General features: G+C 38.0%; 1 protein-coding gene across 7 annotated transcripts in view; it reads left to right on the top strand.

The window, feature by feature from the left end:
* Positions 1-7162: 7162 nt before the first annotated feature.
* The window catches only part of FUT9 (fucosyltransferase 9), a 71352-nt gene continuing 57083 nt past the window's right edge, over positions 7163-21431 (top strand). For 4 of the 7 annotated variants that reach the window (XR_003085270.2, XR_001559996.3, XM_025169777.2 and 1 more), the window contains exon 1: positions 7163-9257. The gene's annotated coding sequence lies outside the window, so the exon portion shown is untranslated. The remainder of the gene's footprint in view (positions 9258-21431) is intronic. The other 3 variants (XM_015888914.3, XM_025169783.2, XM_025169779.2) reach the window with 2 other exon arrangements.

A 21431-nucleotide genomic window follows, 5' to 3' on the forward strand; every position in this document is an offset into this window, starting at 1 on the left:
TAGCTTACAAGTTAAAATTTTGTTGATTTTATTACTTCAATGTAAACAATGCATTGTCTTTTGGGTGACATCTGTATAAACCTCTTGGCAGAGTGCTGCAAGATGTACAGTCTTTGAAAGTAAAGTTCCTGTCTTTGTTGAACTGCAATACTCTCAGATGTATAGCTGAGTCAGCTGTTACCTCTTTCTCTTCATTATCATTAAAAGGGATTCAAGAACAAAGAGTTTATTAGCTGGTAAGCAGTGGTTATGTTCAGGTCCATGCTGGCAAGACTGAATATCAATCCTCAATTGAATTACACTATCTTAATGGACGGGATATGTGAAAATCTCAATAATAGCTATGAGCGGTGATTATTTGGAGATCTCTCAGTACCGTAGTTAACTCTTTTAAGTAGCTTCCTACAAATGATGCATTATTTTTACAGAATAACCAAATCTCTCAAATACCAAAAAAAAAAAAAAAAGTGAATTGGGTATTTTCACATCAACTTCTTTTAACACTTTCCAGCAGGAAGCAAAAAATTCTGGGTTGCAAATAAGACCACATACTATAAGAGCCACGCCAGTGCTTCCAAAGTTCACACTCTTTAATGTTGAGCTTGGTCTTCCCTGAACTACAGTGTTGTTGAGAGTTGGACAGCATACAAGTTCAATAAATTATTAACTATAATGTTATTAAATAACAAAGTGCAAGGCAATGCTTGCAAATAAATCCATTTTTCTGGTTTTACTTATTAGCAACGGGTACCTTTTTCAGAATAGGTTTGTAAAACCTATTAACATGTTGTCTTGGTAATACTAATTAGGCTAGCTTGCTTTCATTATAAAATGAACAAGAATCTTATAAAACTACTGAAAAACTCGCTGTTTCAAGTTGATTCAATGTCTGAAGTCAATCCACTTGTTAGAGAAATATCTAATTAAAAACATTTTTACTCAGTTACTGTTTTCTTAAGAACACAAAAAGAAGAATAACAGCCATAATTCCAAAAATTATACCAAGCGAAGAAATCAGTCTGGTTAGCCACTGGAGGACTAAGCTTTTTCTAGCCATTTAATTAGAGAAGCTCGGGAACTGGCTCTTATTCAGTTCTTAATTTTATCAAGCTTGATTCTTTCCTATACCTTTTTTTCAACAAGAGTAGGTAAGGTAAATTCAGTCTTCAAGATGATCCTGGATGGATTTCTGAGGATCAGGATATTTCATGGATAAGTCATAAAACAAACAATTACTTCTTACCAGACGTTTCACTATGGAACAGTTAAGTTTGTTTTCTACTTGCTTCAGTAAATGGATAGCAATAATAACATTTAGTTTGTCCTTTTAAAAAAAAAAAAACAAGGATCATAAGGAATCCAAGAAAATAGAGAGAGAGAATACTTAAAATAGCAATAAGCAAGTTTTGGTATCCCATATCAATTTCTAAGTTCTAAGCCTTATATTTAACATTTAAATCTGATCTAATCCACATCAAAAATATGCATAATCTTATCCAGTTAGTGCACAACTGTGGAGAAAGGGCTGAGATAAATATTACATTCTCAGTGTTAGGCCTTGTGTGTGCACGCATTTTCTATTTTGCTTGCTAGGTCTTTTTACTAGGTCTTAATACAAAATTCCCTTTCAAGGTCTGGACACAAAGGTAATCATAAACATCTTTAGGAGTTTTAACAATAAATCTATTTCAGAGGGCCTGCCCAGAACATTTTCAAAGGGCTGCACCCACAAAACTCCTGACTCAAGCTATTAATAAGGAAAACTCCCTACTTTAACTTTAGATAAGCCACATGATTCAGTTAGGATATTGCCTTAATTGATACTTATTTTAAAAAAAAACTTCCTTTTGATAATACACAAAAATACTTTGTTCCAGCTAATTGCATTCCCATCCCTTTTCCCAGGGTGTCAGTATTTAACAATGTCTGTCTTTTACAATAATCTCCTGACATTTCCCCCCCCTTTTTAATATTAAAATGCAGTATAATCAATGCAACGGAAAGGCAGAAAGAAAAAGCTTCTTCACCCAATCTATACTTCACTTAATAGCCATTAAATATGAGGCACTTCAGTCCTTCAGAAAAAAGTACTTTGTAATATGTGGGAACCTGTACGAAGCATCACTGTTCAAATCATTAAAGCAGCTGGATCTTTTTCATGGCTCAAGCAAGTATTTGGACACTGTTTCTTGGCTGTCTCAATGTGTACTTCACTTTTCTTTTTCCCAATAATGCAAAGTGGCTGTGCATGCAGAGGTCACTGGGGAAGATGTGGTTGTATTCTGAACCTTCACTGTCTTAGATACAAAATAAACATATCCATGTGTTTACTAAAAGAATAAAAGATAATTGTTAAGCATTTGGCATGTAACAACTCATAGTTGGTAGGATGCACTCAAATCACCAAATTGCAAATTGTGTAGAACTGAAACAATCCTTTCCTATTGGTTTATATTTTCCCAATAAAATGTATTTTATCAGCCACCTAGAGAAGGGTAACAGTGTAGTAGGATTTTAAATACATACATAAGATTTCTTACCACAACCCCATATAATTCTGGACCTTTTGAAGAGGAATGATGATGTTTCTCAAACTGTAAGTGCTTAAGTAACAATATTCTGAGCCATTACTGGTCCTAATATATAGAGGAACACTAGTAGCATTTTAATTAATTAATTAATTAATTTCATTTATTTTATATTGCCACTCATCTCACATGATTAAATACAAATACAGATACTGAATTTGAAAATTTGTAGATCTGAAATAGTTCCAGAAGTCTGTAGTTGTCTTTAATTTTCTGTTCTACTGCAGGGTCTAAAGAGTCACAACTTGATAACTTGTTTAACAATAAAGAAAAAGAATACATTACTTCTACCATCTAACATTTGAAATGACATTGGAGAGAAAAAAGCTGCTAATATAGCTTTCTCTTTGAATTGAAGATATTTGGGTGCCACTGTATTGATTGTCTGAAACCCTCCTGAATGGAGACCAAGGCCTTAACAGAACTATTGGATGAAATAGGAGAAAATCCCCAAGAAAACTCAGAAAAATATCTCAATTCATTCAGTCTCTCAGATCAGATCATCAATCTTGAAGAGGTGAAGATGGCTTTAAAGACAAATTTGATAGTTAATGACTTTAAAATAGTTGTACTGAAAGCCATAGAATCTTGTGTGGCTCTCAACAAGAAAGTTTTATGGGAACCATAAAGGCTTCTAAGATCTCTAATATTGTAGTCTCAACTGGCATCAGGATGGAGAGACACAACAAGCCTATCTTCTTTTAGGCCTCCAGCATTAGGTGCAGAAAACTGGCTGACCATTAAGGTTGATTGATCTAATGGAATCTACAGAACCTATATAGAAGTGGTCCTCACTTAACTACTCATTCAGCGACCATTTGAACATATCATGGCATTGAATGAGTGGTATTTGCAGCCAGACCTTGTACTTACAATGGTTGCAGCATCCCCATGGTCATGTGATCATGATCTGGGCACTCAGCAACCAGCTCACAATTCATCCAAGATCATCAATCTTGAAGAGGTGAAGATGGCTTTAAAGACAAATTTGATAGTTAATGACTTTAAAATAGTTGTACTGAAAGCCATAGAATCTTGTGTGGCTCTCAACAAGAAAGTTTTATGGGAACCATAAAGGCTTCTAAGATCTCTAATATTGTAGTCTCAACTGGCATCAGGATGGAGAGACACAACAAGCCTATCTTCTTTTAGGCCTCCAGCATTAGGTGCAGAAAACTGGCTGACCATTAAGGTTGATTGATCTAATGGAATCTACAGAACCTATATAGAAGTGGTCCTCACTTAACTACTCATTCAGCGACCATTTGAACATATCATGGCATTGAATGAGTGGTATTTGCAGCCAGACCTTGTACTTACAATGGTTGCAGCATCCCCATGGTCATGTGATCATGATCTGGGCACTCAGCAACCAGCTCACAATTATGATGTCACAACATCCTGCAGTCATGTGATCGGCATTTGCAACATTCACTGCCGGCTTCCAACAAGCAAAGTCAATGGGGAAGCCAGCAGGAGGTCGCAAATGTCGACCATGTGACGTTGCACTTAACAACAGGGCAAGATTTGCTTAATAATGGCAATCAGAAGTACCAGAACTGCCGTCACTAAGCAGCAGCATCATGTGACATCACACTTTATGACATCACCTCATGATGGAAATTCCAGTCCCAATTACTGTCATTAAGTGAGGACTACCTGTAACTGTATTCCATGTGACGTGAAACTTTTTGTCTCTCTCTGTAGTGCCCAAACCCTGGGAATGATAACATCCACTGCACAGTGGAGAACAGATAATTGTTTTAGGGTTTTTTTTATTGATAATAGTAGCAGACATTGTTGTAGGGAGCGGAGCAAAACAAAGTTATTTTTCCCAGTCAAGATTTCTATTATTCTGTTACTAATAGAAGTGGTGAAACAGTGATCTCAGTAAGGATTGTTGGGCAGATATATTATTCCACCTCAACCATCACACTTTCAGTTCCACTGTGTCCCTACCAGACAGCAGTGTCAGACCTCTTTCTCCTGGGTTCTCCTTTCTTCATCCTTTCAGGAAGTGCCTTTGGGAGCCAGGATCACACTAGTCTTTGAGTACACAAAGGAATGTGTACACCTACATGTGTACTTATCTACATATATGCATGTCTGGTCAGTGCTCAAATTATTAGATTTTGCATGCAGACCTTGAAATAAAATTTGAAACTGAAATTCTAATTTCACCTCACTTTCACCTAACTTGGGAGCTATTCACATACATGCTCTATCACATGTGCCTAAAAAGTCTGAAGGCATATAAAGCACAATTCAGATTATTAAGAAGGTAGATTTGACCAGCTAAAACACGAACACCAAGAGAAAATAATGAAGAAATCATCATCCAACCAGAAATAATTATCAAATGTCATTTAAAACCAGTGTTACTGTCCAACAATTTTGTTTAATGCGAATGTGCGAATGCCATATTGGAACAAGTTGTCTGATTAGCTGGCAAAATGACCATCCTCTGAGCTTTCTAAGAAATAATTATTTAGGATTTAGGCACTTGTCAGTCATGTTTCAATTGGAGCATATCCTGACTTGGAGCAACATTTAAGCTAGGCAACCCTTCAACCAGAATTGAGACCTAGAATTCTGATGACTGCGAAGGAAGTTGTGCTATTACAAAAACCAAAAAACATGTTTCATTTTGTTGAATCAGTCAGATATAAAATTTACAATCTGGGCAGTGTCAAAATGAGACTGGAAGATGTACTCCCAAGGGTAGAAGCAAGAAGATGTCCAATTTGCTACAGAAGCAGAGAGCAACAGATAACGGTGGTGCTTATGACAATGGCTGGATTAAAGCAAACAGGACGTCCAGCTGTTGATGTGGCAAGAGGCAAAAGGAACTGCATCTTAGGAGAAAACAACCAAAAATCTCCTAATTCACATTTATCTGTGCACTTTTCTCCAATTAGTACATTTTTTTTCTAATTTCCATTTTGTATATTGTTTTCGTGAATACATTTATTTTTAAATGCTTTTTGGTTCATTTCATTTCCAACTCATTTTGCCACAATAGTTTGTCAGTAATTGCTTTTGTAAGGCTTCTTAAACTCCTGTGTAAATTGACATTTCTGTTCTGACAACATCAGGTTTGCCTTGGTTGATTCCTCCACATAGCCATGGTATCTTGGCAGCATCAAATTTTCCTTTTGTCTTTTGCCACATCAGTAGCTAGACATCCTGTTTGATTTAATCCAGCCATGTCACAAGCACTAGTATTACTTGTTCTTGCTCTCTGCTTTTTCCCAGTAGTTTGCTGGACCCCTTCCAGCCTTAGGAGCTCATCTTCCAATATCATTTTGACACTATTCTGGTTGTAAATGGTCATTTAGTTTTCTTGGCAATGGAGTGGATTGCCATTTCCTTTTCCAGTGGATCCTATTTATTGTGTGCCCTTGTTTATTGACCTGCCTGTTACAAATTCACACTCCCAATGATATAGCTCATAGCATAATTGGCATGTACAAGTCCCAACACCATTAAAAGTTATGACTGATGAAGGGATTTTTCTAACATGCACTTTCCCCTAGTACATGCATTTTATCTTCTCAGTGCAAAACTGAGATTAGAATAAGAACCCAGCAAATATCTTCCTTCTTCCAAATTGTCCAGCCATCTGCCCAATTAAGTCCTTTCTGTATTTGACTTCTTTTTGTGTAAACCTGTGATATATTCTTGAATTTAAAAAAAAAAACATGAGGGAGCGAAAAAACCCATAAAAGGAGTCCTGATAGATCAGGTCTATGGTTCAACTAGTCCAGTTTTGTTTTAGTAACTGGCCAGCTGGATGTTTCTGGAAATCTTTCAACTAGAACATGAAGATAGCAGCTTTCCCCACTTTTAGGTCAAAGCAGACCTCTGTTAGAAATAGGCTTTCCCTTATTCAGTACTACCTCATATTTATTTTGCTGTTAGTGGCCCGGATCCCCAGTCTACATTTAGTGACTACCAGCAGGAGTGGCTGTGATCATTTCTATTGCAACTAAAATTACAAGCAAACTTGTAGCATCTTAAATGCTCTCAAATTATATTTTGATACAATCTCTCCTAGTTTCCACTTCATCAGAGGTATTATCCTCACTTGCGTGTGCTTAAACACACCCATATTTGAACAGTAAAAAGTAAGGTTAGCTAAAAATGAAATCTGAAATGGCGGCAATTCAACTGCAGCTTAAATAAGGCCCAAATAAGCATGGACCCAGAAACACTGATATTATGAAAACGATAAGGAACACACGACTCAAAATGTAAGTGCCATTCAAGGAATGCTCTGGGGAAAAAACAGTATAGTACTTGCTGATACTCAGTTGTTTCTCCTCCTTGCCTAATATGCACGCTGTAGTAAAAGCTTGTACGCAGGACAAGAAGCCTTTGACGGGTTGTATTAATTATGTTTATTAACGATAATAAATCTCATCAGGTGCAGCGTGCAGGCTTACCAAACTCTGCAATCCTGCAGTGACACAAACAAAAACTTCTACCCAGTTCTAGTGTACTGTTTGCAAGGGTACATACTGGCTAGGGATTATGGGAATTGTAATCATCCAGATCGAAAGAGCGTCGGTTGTTGGGAGTCGGTCGGCATAAAAGTTCAAGAAGGAAGGAAGGAAGGAAGATGGTGCCATGGATCGGCTAACTCCGCACAAATGCTGAGAACGGACCAGCCCTTCTCCCGCGGGTCCTTCTCCCTTCCTACGAAAGCCAGTAAGCCGAACACGTCCACGCGTCCTACGGATCTGCCTCATCGCACGACTTCCTAGCTCGGCCCGTGTATCCATTTATGACGTTCTACCTGTCTTTGTATGGGTTTATTTGTAAAGGCGAAGAGGCAGGCACCGAATCGCAAGTTTACATTTTTAAAAATGGGCTTTTCTCACCCTCCCCAGGCCTCCTTGCACAGGCATTTCATTTGTTGTGAACAAAGGTAATGCGGCTTTCTGGGATGGGAAAGCGAGCGAGCGAGCAAGCAAACAAAAAGACTATCCATTGCAGGAATGAAAAGCCCATCTTGCAACGTGTCGTGAGCGCTGTCCTTGCTTTCGCTTGATTTTGCACAAGCCCGGCTTCTCTGCGCTTACGCGAGCAAGGAAGCGTACCAAGGTTTGCTATTTCTTCACGTGGTGCAGAACTGGGGGTGCGGAAGGGTGGGAAAGATAAGAGGACGGGAAATTTCGGCTCGGCCCTTCTTTTGCGGAATGACCTTCCAACTGAATGAGTTGCTGCGGAGCCTCAAAGGGGAAAAGGGGAGCGAAGTAAAGTCATGGAGGCTAGAAATGCTCCAAGGGAGCCTCCGCCTCCGTAACGAACAGGGATCACGCTGTACGCCAAGCGGGAGTGGGGCTCCCCAGGCTCTCCTCGGCAAGAGCCACACGGGGAGGATGCGAGCCTCGCTGCAGCAGGAGAGGGGAAAGACCGTGACGCCAGCTGCTCTCCCCGAGCAGGGCCAGGGCTCCCCCTTCGCCGCGCGACCCCGCGCGCCTCCTCTCCGTCACCAGCGCCGGCAGTCCAGCCCGCCCGCCCGCCACCCTTCTCTCTCCCCCCTTCACCGCTGCCGCTCGTCGGCCGCGCGCGTGCGCGAGCCCCCGGCTTAGTCTTTCTCTCGACCTGCTTCTGTCTCTTTCTCTCGGTTTCGCGGAGCCTCCTCCATCCAGCACTGGCGCCGGGCATGGGCAGCGAGAGCGCGCGCAGGAGCAGCTCGGGCTCCGCCGCTCCCCCCTGCGCCCGCTCTTGCTCCTGCTGCTCTTCTTGCCCCGTTGCCCCCAGGGCGGCGCCTCGGCGGCGCTCCCGCCTTTTCCCACCGAGGACGGGTGAGTGAATGAGTGGCTCCTCCTTCGGAGCACCTGCTTTCTCCGGCGGCGGGGTGGGTCGGCGAGACCGTTCGCGCCCTCTCGGCGTTCGAAGGAATTGGTGCCTTTGGCGACGGCGGTGGGAACTGGAAAAGGGGAGAAGGGAATGCCGTTCCTACCGCAGGGAGGGAGAGGCGCCTGCTCTGCTTCGCGGCTGGACAGCCGCCTCGCCGTTTCCCGAGACTGAGAGCACTGGCGGAGACTTCTTGGAGGCAGGAGTAGGGGGAGAAAGAAGGGAGTAGGCTTTCCCAGAAATGGAGATAAAAACAACAGCTCGGATCTGGAAGACGCGGCTCTCCAGAAATCTCCGGAGTGCTGCCCTTCTTTGAACCATCTATCCTCTTGCACGTGTCCCATCTGACCTCCTCCCCACGCAAGTTCCCCCGCGTGTTGGTCACCTAGGGTGGCCCCGGCCCCTGTAACGCTTCTGAGCCTTCTGTCAGCCCCTCCGGTGAGTCCTTTCTGTGATGTCCCCCGACCCGTATTCTACTCCCGCTGTTTTTAGGACATTTTTTAAACTTCGGAAGGGCTGTATTATTTTAAGGAGTAATTGAATGGAGGCTGGAGGGCCCCCCACCCTCCGTTACTTCAGCCTTTGCAGCCTTCTCTCCTTTCCCTCCTCCTTCTCCTCGCCGTACAATGAAGTCTTTAAAGAGATCCCTAGTTGCCCGCTAGTTTGCTGGTGTTGTGCCAGTCCTTCTCCAGCGAGCGCTGGACCTTTTCTCTGGACAGAGCAAAGAATCTGATCTGTGCAGAAGGAGAGGGCACACGGCACGCCTGGTTCGCGAGGGCTTTTGTCATGAGACTTTGGGCATAGGTAAGTGTCCCCCTTCTCCCTTGAGAGAATGCAGAAAGGCAACCAAAATGAACTTTATTGGGGAAATCGCCCTTCCTTTTTTTATTTCTTGTTCTCTTTCTTTGTGTTCTTCACTGGGTTATCGGCATGTTTTCGGTTTTCCTTTATTCTACAGTAGGCTGTGTAGTATTTTCAGAGTATTTTTGCTATTTCAGTAGTTCTCAGTGGAAGGTTGTTATGACAGCAGTTTCCCTCTCGCCCTCATCACTACTTTTATATCCTCACTGTCTATATTAGGGATATAAGATGTTGAGCTGGTTGCCAAAGTAACTATACTCTTGTGATCTTTAAATTATATGTGCTATGTATACAAAAACACACATATAGACATCTGAATCCTATTTGTTTCTGTCCCTGTTTGTCTGCATCTCTTGCAGTTCATGACTGTATTGAATGGAAGAAACTGGAGAATGGAGTATTTTTAGTGTTCTTTTCTGGATTTTTTTGTGTTGAATGTTGTTTGAATTTGGAAATGTGTAAAAAAGATCTTTAATTTTGTAAATGATATAGAGATTTTGGATAGTTTTATATACTTGATATATAATATACAATTCTGATAATTTTAAATATTTGACCGTAGAGAGTTTCATACGATTAAGTACTGTGCCTCTTTGGATGTTAGGGCTGCCTGTAATGTTGTCAATACAAATTTTAGGGTAGAGGCAGCAAGTTTTGGACTTCTACTGGATTGTAGGAATCCAGGTAACAACTGGTAATAGTTCAGGGGTTAGTAGTTGTTTAAAATACTCAGATTGACATGTTATATAGATATAAATGAGCCATGAATGACAATGCCATTGTGTCATGATACTCCCTGTTGCAACAAGATATAACTCAAAACTGTTGCTCTGCTTTCTTGCCTCTCCCCTCCCCCCACCCCCGATTATTTTAAGGGACAAAATGTGAAATATGTGTAAATACATATTTTCTGATGCTGGGTTAAAAAATAGTAAAAAGGACCTTTCATCCATTTTTGTGTGTTTTAAAGAAAGCATTTTTCCTTTATGCAGCAATATATTTGAATAGCAAATTTCCTAGAAGTGTAGGAACACTGGATTTTACTTCCCTTTCAGGTCTGTTGCATTTGTACCTTTTGAATTCTTAACACTTGCAATTTAATAAGTTAACTTTTATTTTAGGTAAGGTTTGCTCTGTTACAGGTCAATAAATGTCTACAGTGAGAAAATTGGAGCCGAAAATCAACATAGAAAAAACATTATAGTGCCATTTATGCAAAATTTAATGTTTATAATATATATTCATGGCAGTATGGGGACTGAAAAATTATATCCCATCTTTAACTTGGGTAAATTAAAATGTGTTAATATGTGAACTAGAATGTTGAAAAGATTATTATTAATGTACTGCACTACTAGGAAAGAGTATTAACAAATGAAGTTAATTCAAAATTTGTAATTGGGCTTTCCATAATTGTAAAGTTAATCAATTAGAGATTTTGTCCCCTTTGTTGAATCAAAGAGATGCTATGAAACAGAACCTAATCTTATATTACCAAAGACAGGTATTGCTGGTTTAAGGAAAAAACACTGTGTTGGTGTCACTAGCACATCATCAGCCTTTCAGTCAACCTAGAAGTCTTCAGTGTGAAACAGTCAGCTGCTTGATGTCCTGTAACCACAGTTCTCTACAGATGTACTGAAAGAAGACTTTGTTAGGTCTAGTGGGTTGAGACTGGGGTGAAAACAGAAAAAATATATGGCCTTCCCACTTTAGCAGGTGACTCATATTATCAAAGTAATCCCTCTTGAAGGATGGGCCAGCCAACTAGTTGATGTAAGATGTACCTATACAAACCTAGGAACACTAGAATAATGAAACAACGTTGGCTGTAGAATATAAGCAGTCCCCCAATCAGTCTCGTTCTCTCTCACACACATACACATTTTATATATTTTAAATGTGTACAGCAACAAAATAAGAGCTCAGACTGATGTGGCTAGAGCAGGTAAGTATCCTGCTTTGAGAGATGGGCAACATACAAGTTTAATAAATTATTATTATATATAGATATCTAATATTTAAACATTGAATGTATCATCCCTAGTAAAAGGAGAAAGATAAATTTTAGCCTGGATGGAAATCAATCTCTAGGAACATAGATATAATAGATTCTTCAGTTTTAGAATTATTTGATTAGTGGGGATATCCTTGTGTATTTTCAGAATGCATATTCTTTTATCTGGATTGTTTGATTTATATAAAAATTTGAAGTTTGTCAATCTGACTTAGTAGCAATCCTGCGAGGTAAGATAACCTGAGAAATCATGCATATCCTAGGCCAATTAATAGGTATCATGGCTGAGTGGATATCTGAACTGAAGGGTTTCAGTTATCTCACATGGCTTATGTATGCCTGTGACTAGGTTAACTGAACTTGCAAGTATGATGAAAAAGCACATATATTGACGAATAAAGCATATATCTATTAATACTCTTAATGCTAGTTTCATATCCATCAGTCATGAAATACAAACTGCAAGGAGTAACATATTTTATATAATACTACAAGATGGGGATGGAAGTTATTTAAAAATATCGGAAAGTTTACAAATGTTGATTTTAAAAAAAATCAAGTTTAAATAATAAACATGTAAATTGCACAATATGTAGTTCTGCAGTTAGTTAGATAGAAATGCAGTAGAGCAGGGATGAGCAATCTATAGGTCACACATAGCCCCCAGCACCTGAGTAGCATTCATTCACATCCTGGGATTGTTCTGCCAAAATACAGGACAAGAGGACTGATTCCCCCCCCCCCCAAAAATAGAAGTAGAAACAGGAGCAGAATGTCTTATCTCTTTCAGTGATAACATCTGCAGCTCTCTAGCGAGTAGCCTTTGACCCAAGAAAGTTGCACATTCTTGCGATAGTAGATACTTTATAGGATATAACAGAAAGATTAAGAGAGCATAATGGGAAAAAACTAAAAAAAAACCCTAAAAAATCAGATTGCATCTAAAATACATCTGCAAAAAAAGTGTTAGGGTTCACAGGAGATCAAGTAAAATGTAAAACAATGTAAAAACTATGGCAGACAGTTCTGGAGAAAATAATCATCATGTCAATCCTATTTTACCTATGTTCTCCAAATTTATGGACTGTAGATCCTAGGATTCTGGTGCTCACATCCCATCTATAACTGGGAAATTCTTTAAAGCGTTTCAAGGGATATTTGCACATTTTGTTTCATTCTTAAAATTAGAATGATTGTAGTTTGAACTACCCCCTTTAAAAAGCTGTATGGATTTCCACATTTGATTCACCTCTTTTTCTGTTTCTGTTTTTTGTTTTGTCTGTACTCAAGAAGAATTTTTTTAAAAAAAATTTTTTTTTAATTGTTGATCTTTTCTTAAAAATGTATTACATTAAATATATCTATTCAGATTATAACATCACAGTTTTAATAAAAACAAAGATTATACTCACGATCTCTGAGAAGTGAATCAAATTCTTTATCAAAACTATTGTACTGGGGTTGGGTATTATCAATCGGCATAGCATATGCTCAGTAAACTGTTAAACATTCTGAAAAGAAACTTCAGGACATTTATATTGAGCTGAAGGGTGAAAACGAGCAGTCTTCTACTAAGAGGATTTGAGCCAGCTTATTCCCAGACATATCTCAAATATCAAAATCTCCCCTTTTAAACAGTTTGCCACACTTTAGTGGAAGGATATATTTGTGGATAGTAATAAAGGGCCAGCAAAATATCTTGCAGTCTTATGGAATGAGTGTTAAGTTTCATTTACAGCCTTAAAACTTTTTAAAAACCAGGCTTTCTTTTTCTTGATGGCAGCCTGGCTGATTCTACAGTACAGCTTTGCCAGCTTATGTCACATCATACTGTGACCTTGTGCCTTCCCAATAGTAGAGTAACAGATTATGTGGCAACATTCTCAAATACACAATGCCTGGGAACAGGATTCTCACAACATGTATGCTAACCCATGCAAGACACTATGTTTACATGGGAGACACATGGACGATGCCGGTCAGGACAAAGTGCCTGCTGCTTAATGGTTATCTAATTCAATAAATCTGTAGTCCAAGTGTAAGCAGTCTATATTGTGTGTTTAGCCTCAGCCAAGATAGATGGTGGTAAAGGATTATAGGAGTTTTAGTCCAAAATCTGTATGAAAATTCATCACACATACCCAATTCACAGGCGGCATCCAGGAAGAACTGACTACGCATAGCAACGCTGATAAAGTGCTGGTGGTAGCTGCGACTGATAGCCACGAGGTATAGAGGGTTTTGCAGACAAGAGTAAAAATTTCCCCAGAGCTTAAGTACTGACAGCAGCAGGCTGCATACCAAAACCTTTTTGCCAAGCAAAGCAGGCTGCAGAAAATTGGCAGAGCCAGGTAATTTCTCAGTCTCTGTGGTTAGGATCCATTGATATCCTAGAGGCCATTGACAAATGGTATTTAGTGGTAGCGTTCAGGACCATTATTACCTCTCAGGACACTGTCAAAGAACAGATGAAAAAGTGAAAGACAGTAATTAGGTGAGATAATGTTGTAGAGACAATATTCAACCCTCAAAGTGGAGAGTTGTGTTAAACTCTCTAATTACTGTTAATTCTGCACCATGTGCTTTTGAATTTGTTATGAATTTTATAACATAGCAATGAATCAAGTACTAATAGGGTTCTGAATGCCTTACTGTTTCATGCTAGGAACATACCAGAAGTTGACCTGTTGTGGCCTCCTCTTACTAAAAACTACATATACTTCCAGTATGAAAGAGGGAAACATTGCTTTAGTCGGCTGAGTTATGAAGAGATTTTATTTGTTATAGTGGAACACACTGAGTATTCTGCATATTTTTTCTTGGAATGCTTAAAGCAGACTGATGGCAAAAGTTTAGGAATAATGGTGTAATAATTGTTAAGTATTGTGGAAAGACAAGTATTAGGAAGACATCTTTATTGCTTTATTATCTGGTATTTATGCAAAAATCTATTATTTGGATGTATTTTTCTGAAGAGCCCTGTTATCAAAATGGCTATCACTAAAACTCATTTTCCAAGCTTCTAGCCATGATGTATATATCCTATGTAGTCCATGCTGGGTTCATGTTGTATTTTTTTTCCCCTGTTTTCTTGGCTTATATAATTCTGGTAGTTTGCTGCAATAATTAGCTGAGTTATTCTGAATCTTTTTCTTAAATTTGGCTGGAAAGCAGTTTCATTCTAGTGATGGCAAGAAGTTCTTAATAATACCAGTGGAAATTATTTAATTTAGGATAAGCTGTTGTTAGTGTAAGGTAAGACAGTCATTGGGGACAAAATCAAAATACTGACTGCTACTTCTTTGTCATAAATCCCAGACTCATCTAAATTTGCTTTAGTTTTGATTATATCTTATTACTACACTTTATTATTATTTTATATGGCTGCCCATCTTGCACAAGTGACTCTGAATGGCAAATACAATTAAAAATATCAGTATAACAATAAAGAAAATGAAAATAAATACCCAAATCTTGTTGGCAAAGTTTTCAGTATTTAGTATATAATGCCAGTGCTACAATGTTATACTGTATATTTTATACTTCTATAAATCCACAATTCCAAATGTAAATTTTTATATATTGGCATAAACATTTCCTATTTTTGTCCATTAAATATAGTTGATAGGTAGTATTGGTATTAAACTATTAATTCTTAAAATATTATTTAAAACATTTCATTAAGAACTGTTTTGTAAATTGTTTTGTAGATTGATGGCCTTAAAATCAGTGAGGCTGTTCTCCTAGTGTTAAACATTTACAGTTAGTCTTATTTTAGTAAGTCAATGAGGGCAGGCTTACAGACTTTTTTGCAGTTGCAAAGATTAAGTAAATTGCACTGTTGTACCATTTCAAGAAAAAAATTCAGTCAAACTGCTGGGTACTCTTACTAAGGTCAAGATATTTTTGGTTGTTTGCTTTGCTTCTAGATTTCTTTGTGTTTTTCAAATTGATTTTGTACTTTCACAGAGCATAAGGCCATAAACATTCACTGTCTTAATGAATAGTCAGAAGCTGAATAGCTCAAAATCTCCGCTCTACTACATTAACAACCTGTTTCATTAAGATTCTGTGTGAGTTATAAAACATAGTATGATGCGAAATCAACTGTAAGGATTGTATCCAGTAATAGCTTTGCATGAGCAGAAAGTTCTTCCTTTTACTGATTTGTTCAGGCCTTGCAACTTACTTCTATTTACTTACTTGGTGCCATATACCATACTTGACCTATCAACCTTCAGAGACAGCTTTTCAGGGACCAGACATGGTATTGATGTTCCCTCCATTGCACAAACAGAATTGTTTTCTAATAGAACAGGCAACCATTAGATTCATAAAACCTGCTGTATATGTGTAATATCTTTATGTTCCAGTTTATTTTATTCTTCGGTATTAATGAAGACCAGGCATTTATCTTGGTGCCAGACCAAGTAGCCTCACATCCAAACAGAGGAATGTCCCAGATTATCATTCACTGCTGTACAAGGACAAGTGACCCATTACTGTCATTTGTTAGTAAGGATGTATAGCTGCTGGAAAATGGAACTGCTAGTAGCATTTGACTTCTGATGAAATAATGTTTTACCTTCTTGAGTGGCTTGGGAATTCATACCCCACAACAACTAGGAAGATGTCTCAAACATCCATCACACATAGCAGGACTCACATTAGATTTTCCCTTGTATTTGGTGGCAGAGAATTATACTTCAGTGAGGAATCTATTAATTTATTTGTTTGAATTATATCTAACCTTTTGTTCAAAAGCTCAAGATGTTGTACACAATTCTCCTTCCCATTTTCCCCAAACAACAGCCCTGAGAGGTAGTTTGGGCTAAGGGAGAGTGCCTGGCCCAAAGTTACTGAGAGAGCTTTCATCGCTGAGGGTGAACTCAGCACACCATTTCTAGTCAAACATCTTCATATCCTGATTTTCATTTGACCTTCTACAGCATAGTCTCATATTGGGATGGTCTTGTCCAGGAGACCATATTTAGTTAGTGTTCTTTCCAAAGTCCTGAGCTCCATGTGGGATAAGGACATGACCCACCCAAGCTACCAATACAGTGCAATCATTTCTAAATGTTGATGCATTCCCCAACTTGATACAACTCTATGGCAATGCCACCCTCTTAATGTTCTGGAGAACTATAGAGAGTGCTGTTTGGTTCCAACAATTACATTTGTGTGTGTGTGTTTTATTACAGAATTTTTGTAGCGTCAACTCCACATAGATGCTTGGTGGTTTACATATATCCATAAAACATAAATATAACAAAAGTATCTCCTATTAGTGCAATAATAGTATTCCTTCTTAGTGACCACTTCTAGAAACATTAGAGGTCAAATGACCTATGGAATGTTCTCTTCTGAATGCCCTCCCAACTTTTAGCAGGGAGTGTGATATCGAGGTCTCTGGGGGAAGGCTATTTCAGAGGGATGGAACACTCAAAGAAAAGCATTGTTTCATAGTTCTCCACCCCAAATCTCACACAACAAGGAGATTCTAAGTATCCCTACTCCGGAGGCATGCACTGGGTGGTTGGTTTTATTGAAGCTGTTCTTGAAGGCACCTTGGTGCCGTACCATGTAGGGCTTTATAAATAATAACCAGTAACAACTGTATTCAGAGGCAACTAATGCAATGCCTGTAATACTGGTGCCAGTATTTTGGTAACCCCTCACCTGCCAGTAAACAGATGGCTGCATTTTGTAACAATTGCAGCTTCCACATAGCCTTCAACGTGACTCCTATTTAGAGCACATTGCATTAGTGCCACCTAAAAGTGTTATGGGCATGGGCAACTGTCACCAAGGCATCTTGCTTCAGGGAGAGCTGCAATGGTAAAAAAGCAAATCTTTGCTGCTGGGATTCAACTTCATCCTATTTTTTTCTTATCCAGTCCCTCACTGCTTCCAAGGTCAAGCCCTTCAGATAAATATATCTGAGTATTATCAGCATATTGATTATCACTCAACATGCTGCTCCTTGTACCTCCTGATGTAGTTTCAGGAGGTTGAAAAGCAGGGATGTGTGAGATAAACCCAACAGTAGCCTAAAAGGGAGCTGCCACTAAGGTGACCTTTCCTTTCTCCCAACTGAAAATCTGTGCTTAGCAAAGAGCAATTCCAGTGTGGGAGTTTCCCCCAACTCTTGTAAGCAGTCCAGAGGATACCAGAATCAACAATATCAAAAACCACTGAGAGATCCAAAAAGACCAGGAGCGTTCCACCAAAAATTATAAATCAGAGTGACCATGGCATGTTGTAGATAGAGTGGCTCCTTTCTCTATTCAGTGAGAGACCACCATCTTGAGAGTGAAAAATGACTGAAGCTGAGACACCCTCTTTTAAGCTTGTTTTGAAATATATTTCCCAACTTTTTCCATTTTATGAGCAGGTTAGAACTCTTCTGAAGCAGGGCATAATGGATTAATTCAGCTTGTCAGCTTCCCATTAATAAAAGCTGAAGATGGGCACTAGTACCTGTAAGAGAGAGATAACAGCTTGAAATAAGTAGGAATTTTCTGACTGTAAGAGCTATTAAGCAGTGGAACAGCCTACCTCCTGGAGTTCTATCAGTGGAAGTTTTCAAGAAAATTTGGATAGCCATTTCTCTGGAATAGTCTGAGGGTTCCTTCCCTGGGCAGTGAGGCTGGACTAGAAGACCTCTAAGGTTCCTTCCAACCATATGATTCTACCTCAGGCAACTAGAAACATCTAAACCTAGAGGGCATTTCCTCCATGCTGCAGCTGTGTTAAGAGGAAAGATACAGGAAGATCCTCTTTCCAGGACACCTGTGCCATTGCGATGATAGAGAAATTGAAACCATCAGGCATGTCCTTCTCAACTGCTCATTTACAGAGGCATTCATAGTATAACTCACACATACTTCTCCAGGCTAACAGACCACCCAGACTAATAGTATATCTACTAACTTCTCCTGGATTTTTCTTTCATAATTTACAATGTTGCTAAATTCTATATAACAGCATGCAAAATCTGGTAGAAATTGACTGAGAGCAAGTGTTAATCAGGCTTGCACATCCTGTATCTGTAATCTGATCCTGTCTCCTTGTTATGCAGTTTAATAGTTTTTACTGTTACAGCTACTCCTTTAGCTTTTCGGGCAGCATGGAATGCTATCTTATTATACTTTATTGCAGTACTTTTATTATAGCATTTAGTTGTTATAAATTTAATTAAGTATTAGTTTAAATTAATCTTACGTTTTATATTTTTGAATTTCATAATAATTCCATAGTTTTTATGTTCTATGTCATAATTTTCATAATTTCATTTAGTCATAATTCTGTTTCATAATTTCATAGCTACCATTCATATAGTTTATAGGCATAGGCTGTTCTTAAAGTCTAGCTGCTAATTGTACATATAACTTTGTAATCACTTTTTACCATATGCTGGTCCAGGTCCAAAATAAAGTTCATCATATGTATGTCAACTTGTGTAACAGAGAATGTGGAAAAGGTCTTTGAAGTTTAAGACCTAACACTGATCTGGATCCTATAATCTTGTAGCTATGGAGAGTTGCCAGAAGTCACTAATTCTCTCAAATACTGAATACTTCATTGAGAGTTTCCCTGCTGCTCTTAAAGCGGGGGGGGGGGGGGAGAGAGAGATTCCTATTGTTTTGATCAGTTAATGCTCTAGGTCAGAAGATCTGAAAAGCTTAGTAGCATCTCAAATCTATTTGGTCCTAGCTGACACTGTTTGAACCCATTCTGATCTAGCTTTATTCCTAGGTAAGTCAGTCCATATAGAAATTTATAAAACAAAACTGCTGTAGAAGATCTGTTAGAATTATTTTGCAAGTTTTTGCATATGTGCAACAGAACAATACCACTAGTTAATTCCCTTACATTCGTGATTTTCTGATTCAGTCCTATCTCTTGAATTGCAAGTAACAGCCATGTCATAAGAACCCTTATAGAAATGTGTATGATTGTTACCAAATTACTGATGCATCTGTTAAGCAATATTCTTGCTTGACAGAAAGAAGTTCAACAAGTACTGTATAGTCATCATTGTGAAATTTTGCCTTTTTTGCTGCTACAAGCAGGGAACAAAAGATGGCAAACTTGCAGATTTTTACAACATAAGAAATTGTTGACTAAAATAGTAATATAGTGCTTTGTTTTAAATTAGCAAGAAAGAATGATTTGTAGAGTCCTTGGGGTTCTCTGAACTTGGTTGTTTTCTTGCAAACGTTTTGTTACCCGGCTAGGTAACATCTATGACTATCCAGCTAGGTAACATCTATGATTTTCATCTATGATGAAAATGATTTAAATACTAGTTTAAGTTTTCCATCCTTTCCATTCCATATGTTACATATAGCCTATATTTTATTATTAAATGATGCTTATATTAATTTATAATTAAATAGAATATTAGTGAAGTTAATTTATTCTTCTACTGGGCTTTTCACCTTTGTTGCCCTGTATAGATTTGGTATTTTTTTTAAGTGAGAATTTATTTTAAATATTCCCATCTAGGCTCTTTTTCCTCCAATATCAATCACTGCTCAGGCATGTATGTATGTGGGTGGGAAAGGAGAAAGAAAGTGAAGGAGGAAGAGAAAATGCATGTGTGGGTATGAAATAGAAGGAATTTTGTCTGTCATTTTTACCACTGGCTCTGCCTATCATTAGGAGCTTTACCTTCCATACAATCTTTTGTCAGTGGGCACCAGTTGCTACTGGTTGCAGATCCCACTTTCATGTTTTTTTTTCCTATTTTTATTTAAATTAAAAGTAAATATAATTCACAAGTCTGACTTGTGTTGGTAAATCTCTAAAAGTTAAGCGCCCACCTTTCATGATCTCTGGTATCATAAGTCAATAAAGATATATTATAGAGCATCTGTCCAGGCTTCAATTCTAGCAAGATTCCAGATAAAAATAATAAAACATGCCTGTTTTACAAACAAAAGTACCTTGCTTAGATGTAGTGAGTATTTACGCTTTTCACGAAGCATTTTATTTATTTAGTCATATTTATATACCTGCCCATCTCTCAGACAAGTGACTCTTGATTGACTTTTAATTTTCACCTGAGATAGCACGTACAGTAAAAGACAAAGAACAGTTAACATTTCAACAATAGCATGACACATACAAAAACGGAAGGGGCTGTTATCTTGACTTTTTTGACAGTATCTTATCAATGACGCTGGAATAAGATAATAAATTCATTGCAAACTACGTAATAGGAGATTATAATGTAAATAAATGTAGTTTAATTACTGTTGTTATGGTCATCAATCAGAATTATATACAGTTTTGAAAAAGGATTACAGAGATTAGGTTAAGATGCATAAACATTTTCTAGATAATTGATGAAAGTAAAATGGATCAAAGTAACATACTGTAAGTAAAGAAGTAGAATGCTGTTTTACTAAATATTTTTTGAATTTAGAAATTTAAATCTGATTCATTAAATGATAAAACTATGTGAGTAAAATACTAAAATATTAGATAAGAATTAAATATTTAATAAAAATTAAAATATTAAACTAGTGGATTTACTGAACTATTAAGTGTGGGTGGGTGTGTATGTGTGTATACACACACACACACTTATTGGCATCAGTAACCAATGTAACAAAATGATATAAAACAGCATAAAAATGTTATCTTGTTATAAAATCCTAAAAATTAAAACAATATTTTTATGCAAAAAGCAATGACAACTGTAAGAAATGTTGCCAATCTTCTGGAGATGTTAAGGTTCTAGTCTGACAAGATAAAGCAAATAAGAACAGGTGAAACATTATTAAGAATAGGATGAACGTTGCTATAGAAAAGACATCAGAAAGAATGCTTACTAGGTTAAAGTCTCAGATTCCTGCAGATCACAAAGGCAAGTTCACTCTGCAAAAGGGTATTGTTACACCTTTCCTTTAGCATTGTGGAAGATAAGATATTAAAGTGGGCCAGAGAAAGCTGTACAATGTGTTGGGCAGGTAATATTGAATAGGTAATTTGCTGGCATGAAGGATTTTCTGTTCACATCCTGCTAATAGTGGTTACCCAGTTTCCTTGATCTGTCAGAAGAATTATATCAGCACCTGCTGCCAAAT

This window comes from Python bivittatus, unplaced genomic scaffold, assembly GCF_059951505.1.
Source record: "Python bivittatus isolate LINGU-HERP-01145 unplaced genomic scaffold, Pbiv_v1 ctg000020_np1212, whole genome shotgun sequence".
Classification (NCBI taxonomy): Eukaryota; Metazoa; Chordata; class Lepidosauria; order Squamata; family Pythonidae; genus Python; species Python bivittatus.